The 17,336-nt window shown below is 40.2% G+C and overlaps 1 protein-coding gene and 1 long non-coding RNA gene across 2 annotated transcripts in view; one reads left to right on the top strand and one right to left on the bottom strand.

Moving 5' to 3' along the window:
* Window positions 1-4,673: 4,673 nt before the first annotated feature.
* Window positions 4,674-16,154, bottom strand: LOC121525168. The gene is made up of 4 exons (XR_005993209.1): window positions 15,833-16,154; window positions 14,321-14,389; window positions 11,563-11,683; window positions 4,674-4,958 (listed from the first exon to the last, which is right to left on the bottom strand). It is a non-coding gene; the product is annotated as an uncharacterized LOC121525168 (long non-coding RNA).
* Window positions 15,829-17,336, top strand: part of lamc3 (laminin, gamma 3) — a 217,703-nt gene continuing 216,195 nt past the window's right edge. The window contains exon 1 of the mRNA XM_041811015.1: window positions 15,829-15,912. The gene's annotated coding sequence lies outside the window, so the exon portion shown is untranslated. The remainder of the gene's footprint in view (window positions 15,913-17,336) is intronic.

Here is a 17,336-nt window from a genome sequence, read left to right as displayed (position 1 = left end):
ACTGCAGTTTACTCCGAACTGGACTGCTGTTCTTGTTAAAACCAGAGAACAGAGCTACACCGACAGCTTGTCTTGTGCATAGAAGAGGCTTTTGCACATTTCTTGTAGTGATGTCTCCCCTGCCCGCACAGAATAAAGAGAGTGTATTATCTAGGGCTGCAGCTGAGTCATGGTGTGTGTGTGTTTAACCAATCAGATGCGGTAGAAGAAAAGCAGAAGCGGAGGGGGGGATGACGCTGCTTAGGGCTTCATTACACACAGAGGGAAACAGACAGAGAGAGAGGGCAGCATGTAGTTTCTTACATTTCAGTAACCACTTACTATACGTTTGGCTAAAAATAATAAACTACTAACAATCAGGACAACATGACTCTGCCAAAACACATTTCAGTCAGGCATTTCAACAGGCATCCCAGATAGTTGCGGTCAGCCATATACTAGATTTTTACCACATCTTGTTTATTTACATTTTACACAGTGCCCCAACTTTTTCGGAAATTGGAGTTATACATGACATTACATAGGCACTTTTTTTGCCCCAACATTGCCACCTTCAAGCTGAGGCACCAAACATTAATTTCCAGATAGTGACAAACCTTTACCCAACCATATACAGTATGTAGACTGATGAGACTGGGGTTACTTCCCTTCGTATGTTCCCAGTTAGTCCTGGGGCAGCAGGACAATGAGCTCTGGCATTGCAGAGCCATGCCCCTACACCAGGGGTCATCAAGTACATTTGCACAAGGGCCAGATTAAAGTCTCAACAAAAACTCTGGGGGCTGGACTTTCAAATACACACAGATTAATTAAATATTGTGGTCTCATTGACATAATATTGTATATTCTTTTAAAACCCAGGACATTTTTAGTCATTACCAAATGAGATCTATCCCTATTATCTATGATGCAGCAGGCCACAAGGAGACAGGCCTGACAACGGCATTGGCTGGATCCCTGAAAATCCCAAAGAATGGGCCCTCCACAATTGTGGTTTAGCACCGGCATTAACTCATTTTAACCCCTTTTTGACTTTTAACTTAATATTAGCCATTCTTTAACTCCTTCAAATAACTTTTCCTGTACTAGTATGTTTTATCCCCTTTGTGCCACTCTTATCCATTTTTGCCACTTTTTTTCTACTTTTGCCACTTTTCATTGAATTCTTTCAACAACAGTTGCAACTTCAACACAAATTTTACTGCCACTTGACACCAATTTTTGCTACTCTTTAACCGCCTTTTGAAACTTTCCTGCCAATTATTTCCCTTGTGTGCCACTCTTGAACATATTTTCACTAATTTGCTATTTTTGATACGTTTTGCCCCTTTTTGCTTCCTTAACCCAATTTCTGCCACTCTTTGACCCATTTAAACCACTTTTCCTTCATGTTTTATAACCTTTGTGCCACACTTTTCATCTATTTTTTGCCACTTTTTAAATTATTTTTTTAACTTTTTTGAACTATTTTTGTCATTAGTAACAAATTTATGACATTTTTTGTCCCTCTTTATCCAATTTTTTGCCACATTTTAACCTCTTTTCACCACTTTATATTTGCTCATTTTTGCAGCACTTCTGCCAACCTTAATGCTTTTTTTTTTAAAATATCTACTAATTATGACAGTAAATTTCTGTAAAACAAATCAAATATTGTCATTCTAAAACTATTTCAATATTAATTGTTTTTAGGGTGGATTTAACAGCTGCAGACATTTAAAGCCATAGGATACTCTTAAAACCACAACATCTTCTTTTCCTCTTTTTCTGAATTTAATGATTTTTCAGGGGATGGACAGGAAGCTTTGGGGGGGCCTGATTTGGCCCCCGGGCTGCCAGTTGATGAACAGTGCCCTACATGCTAGCTGTCCCACAACGCCAACACAAAGACCTCTTTATCTTACTTCCTCTCTCACATGGCCACCACAGCCCAAACAGCAGTATAAGGGAATTTCAGCATAGAGAGAAAGTAAAATGCCTTGCAGAAGTCGTTAGTCTCCTTCTTCTCTAAATCTGCAAGGTCTCACAGTAAGTAACAAAAACAGGAGAGCCAAACGCTGCTCCCACTCACAAACCAACTGTTGCACTAAGCAGCTCTGCCTAATTACAGAAGGAGTGCATTAAAAGTGCAAATTACAATGTAAAAATCTCAGAACCCATTCTAAATGTTAAACTTGGCACCAGGTTGCTTGGAGCATTCTAATGACGCCATTAATGGAGATTAATATGCAGGGTAATTGCTGCATCTCCTTTGTCTCTCTGAAGCTTCCTTTTTTTAATCAACAGTCAACTAATGACTTAAACCAGGGATGGTAGGAATATAAAATCTCCTGGTTTCAAGAATGTGGGTGGACAGAGATAAGAAAATGTCACCTTCCCTGCTGTCCAATTAAAAAAAAAGGGTGCTGGATATTACAAAAAAAAAAAAAAAAAAAGATGCAGTAGGACTGGTGAGGCTACAAATTCTGTCCCTCTGTCAACAGCTTAACGACAGCTCAGACGTCTACAATCTCCAGGTTTGATGCAAGCCCTCAGTCCAGCCCTGAGCCCCCTTAAATCATTGCAGAGATTCAGTCCTCTGATTGCACCTCTGCGCACAAGTGTCATACAGCTGTTTGCAGGCCTCATGGAACTTTTTGAAACACTTTCAGTGAGTGGTTCGATCTTTTCGAGATGTGCAGTATTCCCAGTGCTGTAGTGGCAGAATTCATTTCATACCAGACTGTGAGGCTCACAAACCACCCCGAGAGGACAGTGCATCCAGACTGACAGGGCATTAAAGTGGGTTCAGATGTAAGCTAGAGGAGTTAACTAGTTTTGGTCAACTTTAAATGTATACAGGCTTTTATTTGACTTCTTTAATGTCAAAGTGAAAACATTTCTGCAAAGTAATGTCAATCAAACAAAAATATGTGATGTAAAATAAGTGACTGCATAAATATTTACCCCCTTTAAAGTGACTGACCTAATTCAGTGCTAGTAGTCTCACAATTAATGAAAGGGGGATCACGTGAGGGCAGTGAATGTGTCTCAATTGATTGTAGTATAAAGACACCTGTATCTGGAAGGTCCAGTCACTGGTAAATCAGTATTCCTTGCTACCATTACACCATGAAGACAAAAGAACACCCCAAGCAGCTAAGAGAGAAGGTTATTGAAAAGTATAAGTGAGAGAATGAGTATGAAAAAGTTTATAAAGCACTGAACATCCCCTGGACTTCTGCTAAATCCATCATCAAGAAATGGAAGGAATTTGGCACATGTGTAAATCTGCCTGGATCAGGACATCCTCACAAACTGAGTGACCATGCAAGGAGACAAGTGAGAGAGAGGCCACTAAGACATCTATGACTACTCTGTAGGAGTTCCAAGCTTCAGCAGCTGAGATGGGAGAGACTCTGCAAACAACAACTGTTGCCTTGGTTCTTCAACAGTCAAAGCTTCATAGGCGAAAACTCAGAATAAATCTGGACTAGAGCTCACCAGAGGGCAAGTGGGAGACTGCATGGTCAAGTGGGGCGCAATTATTTTGTCTGATGAGACCAAAATGGTGCTTTTTGGCCATCAGACAAGACGCTTTGTTTTGAAGGTGGCATGCTGTTGAGGCTGTGTGGGCCATGTGGTAAGATAGGTAACATGATGTCTCCGTTTTTGCATGATGAGAGCTGGCATGGAGGGGTGCGCTCTGGGATGTTAGAGATCACTGTTCAGCACTCTGGAAGTGTCGTAGGACTAACTGGATGAAACACTGATGAAGGAGGGTTCCCACTTGACAACCGTGGTGAAGTGCAGGTTTCTTACTACCAATCGATCTGCACGGTTGAATTGTGAAGGCAAATAGTAATGGATGAGGGACTTCCTCACTAAGCACTGATTCCTGTATAGGGCACAAGTATCTTGTGTTTTAGTTCAAATACTGCACATCTTCACAAACACACTATCCCCACTGTGAAACATGGTGGTGGCAGCATCATGCTGTGGGGATGCTTCTCTGCAGCTGTAACTGCTTGTAAAGGTAACGGGTGAAATAACTGCCACAAAATATAGGCACAAGGTGAATGTTCTGGAGTGGCCAAGTCAAAGCCAAGACCTGGAAAGGGCTGTTCACGCCAGATCCCCATGCAACCGGATGGGGCTTGAGCAGTTTTGTAAAGAATGGAGTCCAGATGTGCAAGGCTGATTGAGATCTATCCACACAGACTCAGAGCTGTGATTGCAGCCAAAGGTGCATCTACTAAATACTGACTTTATATGTCAAAAAGCAAAATTTTTAAATTTAAGATTAAAAAATGAAATACACAGAACACATCTCAGCATAATCATTGACCCACAGGAGTAGTATCTTAGATTAAACCCCAGTGTGCCATCACCACTTCCGGCGTTCACTTTAGTGAGTGACGTGTGTGCAAAAGGTCTACATCAGAGCAGCTCAGTCTGTTTATTTTAATTTCCTGAGGATGAGCAGGTCAGTATTCTGAGTCTGATTGTGGCTCTGGAAGCTCAAACATGCAGAGCTGGACAGGTTCAACAGAGCATTTCAGGTCGTAGTGAGACCCGTCCAGGTTTGCCCTCAGCCCTACCCCACCACTCATTATTTCCATTTTTTAAACATGGCAGTCTTTTTCATAAATTGAATTTGTCCTTGTTAATAATGCAGTCTCACCAACTTCAAGTACATATTTTTCTTGCAGACTTTAATAAAATTGCTTGTTGCTTATTAAAAAATACTAAGCTGAGTGAATATGTTTTACAGGGAAGAAGTTAAAATCCCAGTGAGCGGTGAATCCAATGACCAAGCTTGAAATTAATTCCACTGCTCCACTAATGGAGGCACACAGTCAGAGGTTTAAGCTTTGGCTCATTAAGCGATGCTGTAAGGACAAGAATATTTCACAAAGGACAGGAATATTTCAGACACACTAAGTAAATCCTCCTCCCCAGCAGTGACTCAGCAACACCTGTAGTGAAGGAAAACAAGACATTAATGTTTAACAAGAAGCCACTGATGGTGAATTATCAATGTTTGTGATGTTTCCTGGTAGTTTAAATAGAAACATCGCCAGCGATGACACTAACTGACAGTTGGCTCAAGGTTGTCTTTGTTATCCTGGCGAAAGGCAGTGTGTTTTGCTGCCAATTGTTAATTAAAACAGCATTAGAAATGTTTGTAAGTGTTTATATTTGTCTGGACTCGGGATATGAAGCTTGAAAACGGGACATATGGTCCCCCTATTCTTGCTCCTTTTCTGTTTTGCCATCATTTTCACAGGCCGGCTTTCTTGTTGGATCTGAAGTGTATGTTTGTGTGTTTTCCTCTTAGTTATGCTCGCTCTGTCCTAATTTGTCTCATCTTTGCCCCATTAGCCTCGCTTTATCAGTGCCCCCCTGTTTCTGTGCCAGTTGATTTTGGATCAGATGTCGGGTTCTCAGTTCAGTGCCTTGCCTTTGTGTCCTTTTTTTCCTGGTCTTTACTTGTTTTGGGGGGGCAGGCAATTTCTGCCTGCCCCATGGGTTTTGTTTGCCTGCATTGATCTCATTTTGTGGTTTTTGACCCTTGCCTCCTGTGTTTTAGACCCCTTTGAAAGGAAAATCCTAGAGCAGTAGCTTTTTCCTTCTACTCTGCTTTTTGGCCTACCTCTGTCTGGTTTCTTTGGACTTTCTGTTAGAAACAAACATGATACTAACCTGGCGTTTTTATCTAATAAAGCACTCTACTACATTTGAGTCACAGATTGTTGAGGTTAGAGTGACAATGGGATTATTATCATGTTTTAAAGATTTATTTAGTTAGTTTAACCCTAACCCTAGGGTTAGGGTTAGGGTTAGGGTTATAAATATTACCTTTTAAATCCTGCAGTGTATTTCTTCATTAAGGAAGCTCTGGATATTCTCCAAGAAGGTGAGTCAATGAGTTAGTGGTTTTACTAATGTATCTACAATGGCAAACAGTGAAAGAATTATTATACTATATTGGCCCTTAACTGGAAGTAGAACTAGAAGCCAGTCTTGTACTGGGATCAAAAGACTAGTGACTTGACGATTGTGCACATGGAGGACGTCCAGTGAGACTGCTCAGGATGCAGCCAGGGCCCTGGCTGATACCCAGAGCAGTCCTTCTGCCTAACCCTAACCTTTAGGAAGGCCTGCAGTATTGGAACAAGGTTGGCTTGAAGGCAAGTGGAGTTAGTTTGCACGTGGGAGACATCCAGTCTGGTCACTCAGGATGCAACCCAGGCCCCAGCTGAAACCCAAGAACCATCCTCCCTGCCCTACCCTAACCCTAGGCTCAGGCCTGCAGAGGAAAGAGATTGCAGAAGGAGGGGGGAGGGTTAGCGTGTACGTGGGCAACATCCAGCTGGACTGATCTGGAATCAAGCCAGCACTGGTGGATACCCAGAGCTGTCCCCTCTGCCTAGCCCTAACCCTAGGTAAGGCTTAGCACATGTTGCTAAAGCTAACTTTGTTATAGAAAACGCAGCTACGCAGCTACTGTTGCTAGGTAGCTACCATAGCTGAAGTGTAGCAATTCTATTTTTCTACTGACATGTTTAAATACTGATGCATAGTTGAATTAGAAGGATTTTTGGTGTAAGACATAGGTCGTTGTGATATCTGGCTTATCTATATTTAGTAAAACATGTCTGAATAACATAAAAATTACAATGTGGAATTATACCAATATGGAAGTGTAATAATGAACTGTTGTAATTTGTGGAAAAGTTTTTACTTCCTGCTCCTTTTAAAAAATGTAATCTTGTTTCTTCAATGTTTTCATTTCTTTCATTTATTATTTATTCTGTATGTATCTTCTGAAGGTATAAGACCTTTTTCTGTACATTTTTACTTTACATGTTCAAAATAAACTTCACTGACTAACTAAACTAACAAAGAAGATATGTAAGCTACGTATCTATATTACATAGCTACATCAGCTTTAGCTACGTTTGCTAAAGTGAGCCAACTGTTTATGTAACTACCTTCTGAAATGGTTTGCTACATAATTTAATGCTGTATAAGGCCTCTGACAGTTTTTTTCTGTTTAATATATGAAATGTTTGTTAGTCTGTAATGTTTGCTATATGGTTATTTCATGAATGTATAGCTGCCAGACTTTATAATTAAAGTTAAATTAAAAAAAAAAAATTAAAAATGGAAATACGTAGTACTGGTATATATCAGCACTTTCTGTCTGAGATATACAGCATGTCGGATGTGTGTTCCCCTTTCATGAACTGGGTAGAGGCATACAGTATTAGCCAAAGGGTGTGTAATGCTGCATACTTCAATTAAATTAATCATACAACAGGAGTTTTGAACTTAAACACTTTTCCAGCATTAAAATTCCATGGATAACTTCACTGATAATGCAACTGTGCAACACCAGTCTCTCTGCTTTCTCTCTTGCTTAGTCTGTTAGCAACTCCCACACACAACACTGGTATGTGGCTATGTGCCAACATGCCAATAGGAAGGAGAAAAACAGAAACTGTGTAGATGCTTCTGGATTTTTCTTTTTGTAGTGACAAAAGATAGATTAATTTGTTTTTAAGAAACAAATAACAAATTTCCTGAAATGTAAAGGTAACTTGTAACAGAAAAGTAATCTCTGTACTCTAATGGATTACTTTGTAACAAGTTAGCCCATATATGCTCATGATGGTCCTGAGGTTAACTCTGTGATAAAACCCTTTCTTATGGTATTGGCTTTAGGAAAAGAATATGGTTGACAATACAGAGTAACACAGTTGCATTGATGGCTATAACATGCTACTCTTGATACAGCTGGAGTCTAGTTTCTTTTCTCTGATTCATTGGCAGATTTCTCTTAAATGGCATTCATGAGCAAAAAAGGGGCTCTTATTCATTTTAATATGACCCACCAGAGAGGGCCCACACTGTTAATGTACTATAATTAATCTAAAAATAAGGGCAGAACAAAAACCTCATTCAGGACTGGCAGTGGGAAAGGTTTCTTACCTCTCTGTGGTAACACTTAGTCCTAACATTACTGAAGAGCCCCATCTGGCCTTTTTTTACTTTGATAGGTTTAATTAGTTTGATATAAGTGAGTCTGTTATGCATGGACTTGAATATGTTTGACGTCAATTGTTTTTAATAAGTTTAAATGGAATTAGGGGTTTTTTGTGTGTGTCAGGGACGAACATTATTCCCGCAGTACTAGAAAGTCCAATAAAAAAAAACAAATTTATGCAAAGATTTTGGGACAAAATGGCTTTTCATTTATATAACTAAGCCATTTTTAATTCATCCTTTTCAATTTGCCAGCAGGAATGAACTTATGCTTGTTTTTATTTGTTTTGCAAACTTGTCACCAAGAGTTAGAGTAGCTCCTGAAAAAGAGCTTGAAATGCATGAGGAATGCATTTGCCTGTGTGAGAATTTTGCAGCCTTATTTTACAGTGTGAGCCTGCGACACTGCTTATTTTATTCATACAGTGGTAAAACTGTGAGGGTGAAGATTGTATTTTTTGTGGCTGGTTTTACAGAGTCCAATCTCTTTTATTGATCCATTCAAACCCGTGGCATGTGCTCTTGTTGGTGCCAAACTATGTTGATGTTGTTGCAGTTTAGCTGATTACCGTGTGGATCATTGCCTTGCAGGGCGTCTTGTTTCATGCTGGTTAATTTGCAGTAACTGTGTGCTGTAATCTGGATACAGGTGGCTTGTGTAAATTCTGCCTGGGTGCTGCTGGAGCACCTGTGCCTGGAAGACAAATCTGACTTGGTTTCCTGTAGGGACATAAAATTATCCTGTGTAATGAAATGACTGCGCACTGGCTGAAAAATAGCCCTGTACTCAAAAAATCCATATGGCAATATATTGTCACATGCTCCCCACTGATAGGTGTATCGATACAGATGTTGCAGGATCAATATGGCCGCAAATGCAATGACGGCAGTTTTAAATTACACATCTGCTACGGTGCACTGTCTGCAGATGCATGCAGGCTTCAGATCAAAACAAACAGCCAGTAATAAGGATGAGAAACTCAAATTTACTTTGAACTGAATTTAACATGTATCTCAACCCTTGGACCATAAACAGTAATAATATTGTATTCAAAGAAATGTACTTTATATGGAGTTGCTCCCCTTTTTTAGCTATAACAGCCTCCACTCTTCCTGGAAAGCTTCCTACACGATTTCAGAGTGTTTTGGGGAGCTCATTCATTCTGTGGAGCATTTATGAGGTCAGGGTGACTCAAAATCTCCATTCCAGTTCATCCCAAAGATGCTCAGTGGGGGTAAGGTTAGGGCTTTGTGCAGGCCAGTTAAGTTCTTCCACACACAACTCAGCAAACCATGTCCTTGCTTTGTGTTCTAGGGCACACTAATGTTGGACTAGAAAAAGGCCTTCTCCAAACTGTTGCCACAAAGTTGGAAGCATAGCATTGTCCAGAATGTTTCTGGTATGGTGACGCCTACACAGAGATAAGGGGCCTCGACCAAACCCTGAAAAACTGCCCCAAACCACCTTCACAGCTGGCACAATGCAGTCAGGAAGGTAACGTTCCCCCAGCATACACCAAACCCAGATTAACCTATTTGACTGCCAAACAGAGAAGCATGATTTGTCACTCCACAGAACACGTTTCCACTGCTCCACAGTCCAGTCTTAGTTTGCTTAATACCGCTCCATTAGACACTCGGTACTGGACCCGGTACGGTGATGTGAGGCTTGCATGCAGCTGCTTGGCAATGGAAACCCACTGCATGAAGAACCCACCCAATTGTTTTTGTGCTGACATCAGTGGAAGCTCAGAACTCTTCAGCTATAGAATCAGCAGCGTCAGCAACAGCAGTCCCTGACCCCACCCAGTGGTCTGCAGCTTCGTGCCTGAGTTGCTGTTGTTCCTAAATGCTTTCACTTTCTAATAATATCACTTTATAAATAGTCCTTTGCAACGATGCTCCACTTGGGATACGCACCCACGATTGTTGGGGGAGGCAAATCTTGCCTCAAATCAGGCTTAAAATCCTGTAGTGTGTGGCCGGCCCTATGCTGATATTTGTACCCAACTAACCAACAAACTAACCTGAAATGCCAAATGGATTCGACTGTTTCCATGTTTCTCACTGGCGAATCCATCTTGCAAAGCTCCCATCTGAACTGTCTGGGCCCAGTTAGAAAGTGACAGGACCAATCAGTGACGAGGGGCAGTACTTCCAGGTGTGGCGGAGTCGTGACGTAAGCAAGCAGCCAGTGCAATTATGGCGGAAGAGATTAGCGTGGATGCTGCTAAAGTGCCAGTTTTATCAGAACTTGACAACCTTTCTTAGTTAAAAGAAGGACAAACAATAGCAGTGAGTTGTTTTCTTTTCAAAAACAACAACAGTCATGTACTGACATGTCTACAGTCGCCATGGTTCGCGTTATTCCTCGGTGGCAGCGCATGCCCACCTCAGTCCCGGCTGCGTCTCGTGTTTAGTTGTTCTGATTGGCCCGTAAAGATGTGACAGACAGAACATTCATCCAATCACCCTCTGAGTTTTTTTCAAATTCTTTGCCTTTTCCCAAACGTATTGAACGTTTTCCAGATGGATGTGTGAAACAAATCCATCTGATGTGTCAGGTTAATGATGTGAGGCTTGTATGCCACTTCTCAGCCACAGAAACCCATTCCATGAAGCTCCTGCCGCACAGACTTTGTGCTTACATTGACACCATTTTACATGGTCTTCAGCTTCATGGCAGAGTTGCTGTTGTTCCTAAACGCTTTCACTTTCTAAAAACTATCACTTACAGTCGACTGGAATATTCACTGGAGATGAAATCTGGAGCGATAATCTGTGACATGCCAAATTGAGATACTTTCACCCAGTGTTTCCACAATGGGTCTCAAAGAAATCAACATTATTTCTGATGCTTAAGTTTTGCAACCACATTTGCATATTGAAATGTTAAGATCAGGAAAGTCAACATATGGAGCTGTGATGACTTCATTTAAACACTGCTTACACGTGTGGAAAGTACTAAAGACGATTGTTCAGAGGAACAGACAGCATTGATTCCTATAGTGTGTCAATGACACTTCTAAATTTAGGTGTGTCAAACTGCTTCTGCTGATGCTGATTCGACTCTCAGGTGTTAATTTGAAGGTGCTACACTAACAGGCAATTCCAGTGCCTCTATCTTATTCTTCCAAGAAAACTGCAGCGTGCAGAAGTGTCCTTTAATTACTGGGTATTAAATTAAGTCTTCCACATACAGCACAGGAATAAGAGTTTTTAAACTTTTACTGTAAAAATGTTGCAACCAAGATATCAGAGAGTATAAAGACAGCCTTTAGAAGTGCATGTTTTACAGTTTTGTCAGGTTAGAGAGGACTTTCATACAGGTATCGTATAGTAGGAAATTTTTGTGACGACTTGGCGTCTGTGTGGCGCTCATTAGTTTGTCAGATAACGTGTTCCCTGAGGGGATACAGCAGCCGCCTCCTGCATTGCTAAGTGAAGCGCTGACAGCTGTGACATCAAATCACTGTTTGAAAGTGTAACTCATCGCTACGACACTGTGTCATCATAAAAAGGAGGCCATACCTGCGAGTCGCTGTGCAACAAGCTCGGCATCGTGACAGCCGGCTGCACCAATCTGCAGCATGAAAGGGGAAGGTGGCAGGTGGAGGCTAGAGGATCCGTGGCACTCAGGGAAGAGGGGAAACTAGAATGAGAGGTGAGATGTGGAGGAATATCTGGCAGGGTGGTGGGGGAGATTAGAGTATTACATGTTGCTGCAGGAGAGAAGGAATGAGAGGAAAGACAATGAGGAAGAAAGGGTTAATGCAGAGGAAACAGATGGGTGCAAGGAAATCTGCATGAGCCCTGAGCAGGCTGACAATATAATCTTAATTAAAACTAATAAAATTTGAGTTTCATATTCTGTCTACATTCAATTCAAGTTGTAAAAAGGTTGAAACAAGATTACCATGACAACAGAACACTTTTTCTGATCACGAGCTCAGGCAGGGATTCAAAAGGAGCTGGCTGAGCTCTGGTAAACACAAATCAAAGCCAAGTTTTACCAAAGCCAACCAGGCAGACATAGTCAGTCTGTCTCAGCAGACGAAATAAAAATGTGTGGCTTTACATTTGTACAACATGGCACTTCCTCTGCAGAGATACATGCAGCGGCCATGAAAAGTATTCACCCCCTTGGATTTTTTCCCCTTTTATTGATCTTTTAAAACAACAATCATTGTTATAATTTGGCTTGTCTTTTCAATGAAAACCCCTTTAAAGAGGCCCAGCCTATTGGTGCTAGTAGTCTTACAACTTGTGAACTTGGGATCACCTGAGTGCAGTGAATGTGTCACAAGTGACTGTAGTATGAAGACGCCTGTGTCTGGACGGTCCAGTCACTGGTGAATCAGTATTTCTAGCTACCATTACACCATGAAGGCAAAAGAACACCCCAAGAAACTTATTGAAAAGTATAAGTCAGGGGATCCATGCAAGAAGGAGACTAGTGAAAGAGGCTGCCAAGACACAGTTCTGAAGAAGTTTCAAGTTTCAGCAGCTGAGATGGGAGGGACTCTGCATACAATAACTGTTGACCGGGTTCTTCACCAGCCAAACTTTACGGGAGAGTGGCAAAAAGAAAGCCACTGTTGAAGAAAACCCAGATTAAATTGCCAAAAGGCATGTGGGAGACTATTTATTTATTTAGTCTGTTCAAACCAAAATGGTGCATTTTGGTCATCAGACAGAACTGTTTGGTGGACACCAGACACAGCAAATCACCACAAATGTGGCAGCATCATGCTGTAGGGATGCTTCTCAGTAGTCAGCCCAGGAAGGCCTGTAAAGGTAGAGGTAAAATGAATGCGGAAAAATAAAGAGGAATATATGTAAGTATGTCTGGCAGACACCAGAGACTGCACATCACCACAAACCAATGTTATTATAGTTAGCTTAAACTAACTAAATAACTAAAATGCAAATTTAAAAAATAATTTTAGTTAACTAAAACTTAATGAAAACCTATGATACCTTTTTTTAAGCCAACCAAAACATTATTCTTTGTTTGATATACTAACTAAAATAAAATTTGAGTTAAATCTCCTCAGTTTTAGTCTTTGATGCTGGTCTTCTGACTGAGCCTAAAGAGTGGAAAAAGGTTTGGTTTCATTGAAGAAAACTTCATTCAAAGGTTTATTCTAGGGACTGAGTTGTATCTAAAAATCAAATTTGAATAAATTAAAAAAAAAAAAAAAAAAAACGTTTTTAAAATGAATGATTTTTACTTTTTCTGGCCTGTTTGGATCTTGCCCCTGAGCAGAATCACTTATTGTTGAAAAAACTAAAACTAAAACTGATTTAAAAAATAAAGTAAAACAAAGCATTCCTGAACAAAGGGGAAAAAAGATAATAAACTAGAGGTAAGAATAAAGTCAACCTAAACTGGATTTTAAGACGAAAATATATACAAAATAAGAATAAAAACATTAAAAAATCCATACTACTGTATGATAACCTTGCTACAAAAACGCCATCCCCAATGTGAAGTGTACAGCAGTAGCAGCATCATGTTGTGGGGATGCTTCTCAGCAGCCAGCCCGAGAAGCTTGTAAAAGTAGAGGGTAAAATGAATGCAGCAAAATATAGGAACATTCTTTCAGACAATAATTTAAAAAAACTAATAAAAAAACTAAACTTAAATTAAACATTTCTGCAAAACAAAAGCTAAACTAAACTAGTAAATAAATGTTAAGAATAAATTCTTACTAAACTGAATTTAAAAGTAAATGTAAAAAGATAAATAAAAACTCAGAAAAATCCAAAACTATTCTAACTTTGCCACAAATGCACTGTGAAGCACAGTGGTGGCAGCATCATGCTGTGGGGATGCTTCTCAGCAGCTGGCCCTGGAAGGCTTGTCAAGGAAGAGGGTAAAATGAATGCAGCTAAATATTAGAAAGTCTGGAAGACAATCTGATTCAGTCTGCAAGAGAACTACGGCTTGGGAGAAAAAAAATTATTTTCCAGCAAGACAATGACCCAAAAGCATACTGTCAGAGCTGCACAGAAATGGTTTGAAGACAACAAGGTGAATGTTCTGGAGTGGCTGAGTCACACCCAGACCTCAGAGAATTTGTGGCTGGACTTGAAAAGGAATGGTCCCGTTTGATCCCCCTGCAGCCTGACAGAGCTTGTGCAGTTTTGCAATGCAGAATATGGTAAAAATGCAGTGAATATTGTGTATATTTGATATATTTACTGTATATTCATGCAGTGGTTGAACTGAAACCCAAGCTTTTTGTCATTATTTACTATTATTAGGACTGAGAGCCCTATTTACCTGTTTTTTAGTAGATCAGCAGAACATGTCACAGGCAGGATAAACAGCTTTTCCTTTCAAGCTTTATAACTGAAATGAAAAAGCACAAAAGAGTGTTTTTTAGGCAGAAAAAAAACACAAACTCCTTGGTTATACTGTGGAGATGTTCCAAAAAATAAGTGCAACCACTAAGCTCAATGTTTTTGTATGATACACAGCTTGTGGCTTTCAAAGAGAACTCATTCTTACAAAGTCTGCAGAGTGATTCTGACAAGCCTTGCCAAAGCTCAGGCTCCGAGTTGTGTGGTCTATCGTCAGTGCGTCACAGGAGAGCATGTGGCTGACTTGTCTGAATGGTTACAAAACAGCAGGGGGTCCCAGGAGAAAGTATACCCTTGGGTGCTTTGCAGACTTTCCCCCCACTAGTTTTCAGCAGGCCTCATGCTGGGCTCATCCAGCTGACTCTAATACAGACCAAAGTTTTGAAGTCAAAAGTATGGCTCCTGCAAATTTCTGGTTCTCTATCTTGCCAGAGGTGTCACAGATAAAGTCAGAATATTTTTTTCCACTGAGAATTTGTCGTCTAATCCTGTTTGTGAGCTGGCCTCAAGAGAGGTGATGTTCTGGGCTCTCCCTTAAGTTAAATTTCCTCTAGATCTCCCCATACAATCCCTCCTTTGGACATTATCTCTACAGGTTGTTGTCGTAAGAGAGGGATTCAAACTTTTCAGCCTGCAACCCAGAAAATAAACGTGCCATAGACCCAGGACCCCCACTGTACCTGAAGGTGGTTGAACACGGCCATGCACATTCAAGAATAGTCATGTGCAGACAAGGCCGTCCACAAGGGGGGAGCTTTGGGGCCCAGCCAAACTGGGGGACCATGAAGTCTCCAAGATCATAGTCCCTAGCAAAGTTAAGCTGTAATAGCCATATTTTGATATTTTGCCTGAATAATAACCACTCTTGTAAAAGCAACAATTTTTTAAAATTCATTCATGCTGTAGAATAAAGCCTTCTCAAAAATGTAAATCCCTTTTCTTAAAAACAGAATCAAAACAGGTTAAAATAGCTAAAATTGCATAGAAATGGTAAACATTTGGTGAAAAAAGTGGTGAAATGGGATTGTAAAAGTAGCAAAAATTGGTTAAAATAAGCAAAAATTCGATCAAGTGGCAAAAATGTGCATGAAAAGTGTTAAAAGGGCTTCCCATAGCCTATATTGGTTTAAAAGTGGCACAAATGGGCTGAAATGGTTGTATAGCAGGATTAAAAGTGGCAAAAATGGGCATGACATGTAGTGAAATGTTGTTCAAAGTAGGGCCCAACCGATAAATCATCTGGCCAATGTAATCGGGCGATTATAGACATTAAAAATGATGGCCAAACGTTTGCCGATAGATGCCAGTTAACACTTTAATTTTCACCAATAAAGAGCAAGGGATAAAACTATTTAGACGTGCTGTCTCAGTCTGTGTTCTATTATTTATCCAGTAGAGGGCGCTCCTACTCTGCCGCGTTCTCCATATTTACCTTTTATCAGCAGGGAGACTAGAGTGCAGAGCTGCTTGGCTGAGCGTCGACTTTGTTGAAGGGAACGGTTTGCCTCAATGGTAAGTTTATAACTAGTTTGAATTAACAGTAACTCCATAAGTTCTCAGTATCATTTCAACCCGCTTGTCCATGACATGAGAAGTCATGGCGTGCCTCGTTGTGTCGGTCACGCTTATCTTCTAATGTTAGCATGCTAAAGGATAACCTAGCTTAACTTTAGCTAACTATAAACTTCAGCAGAGTCAGCAACGACGACACAATGAACGTAATGGTGCAGTTTATCACGGTAATATGCCCCCTCAGGCAGGTGTATGCAGCCGGATAAGACCAATGAAAGAGTTCCGGGGGGCGGGGCGTATCTTGTCGAAGTCCGAGTCAAAATGACGTCATGGCTCAGAAAGATAGAGGAGAGAAAATGTCAACATCGGAGGGGCATGTAATTTTACCTGTTACTTTTATGGTGGTGCTTATCCACCTAATTGTCACCTGAACATGAGAATAAATAAATTTGGGGTAAATAAACTCACTGACCATTTTATTAGACACACCTGTGCAATGTTATGCACACCAATAAATAACGCCATCTCTATTTCCCAGAGGTTACTGCATTTTCGCACAGCATTTCGTTCATGATGGCTACAGTTTTTGATAATAATGAAATATTTTTGCCTTCAGTTTATATCTTTGTAACACATATTTGAACTAAATTCAAGGGAGCAGGAGCACTTATTTATGTTATTTATTCATTAATCAAAAATGTTTCATGTAAGAATTTAATCGGCCAGTACATGGGTTACTAGAATTTCTCTTTTTGTAATATCGGCATCCACCCCCAAAAATCCATATCGATCGGTCTTAGTTAAAAGGGCCAATAATGGGCATAAAAAGTGGTGAAAAAGGGGTTAATAGATTCAACAATAGGTGGAAAGTGGAAAGAATTTGTTTAGAAGTGGTAAAAAGGTTTAAAGGGGCAAAAATTTGTAGGGAAAAAGTAATGAAAACAGTTTAAAGTGTAACAAAAATTGGTGTGAGGTGGCAGAAATGTGAGCAAATCACACAAAATTGATTAAAAAGTGGCAAGAACAGGTTAAATGAGGCAGAAAAATAGGCAGAAAGTGCCAAAAATCGGTTAAACTGGTAACAATTGTCATGACAAATTGTGAAATAGTTTTTAAAGTGGCCAAAATTGTGCGTAAAAAGTGGTGAAAAGGGGTCAGTAATGGGTCAAAAAAGGCATAAAGTGGCAAAAAAACAGGTAGAAAAGTGGTGTAAAGGTTTTAAAGTAACAAAAATGGCTTGAAAGTGGAAAAAATAGGCAGAAAATGCGATGCTGTGGGATTACAAAGTGGATGAGAGGGGTTTAAACTAGCAAAATGTGTTAAAGTGGGGAAAAAATGTCATGAAAAACAGGTTAAAATGTGGCAAAATTGGTCTAACGAGTAGGAAAATGTTTTTGGTTTTTTTTTTTTTCAAAAAGAGGCAA

This window comes from Cheilinus undulatus, linkage group 17 (genome assembly GCF_018320785.1).
Source record: "Cheilinus undulatus linkage group 17, ASM1832078v1, whole genome shotgun sequence".
In the NCBI taxonomy this organism is placed as follows: Eukaryota; Metazoa; Chordata; class Actinopteri; order Labriformes; family Labridae; genus Cheilinus; species Cheilinus undulatus.
The sequence above is the reverse complement of the archived record's forward strand: the minus strand, read 5'-3'. Positions and strand labels throughout refer to the sequence as shown.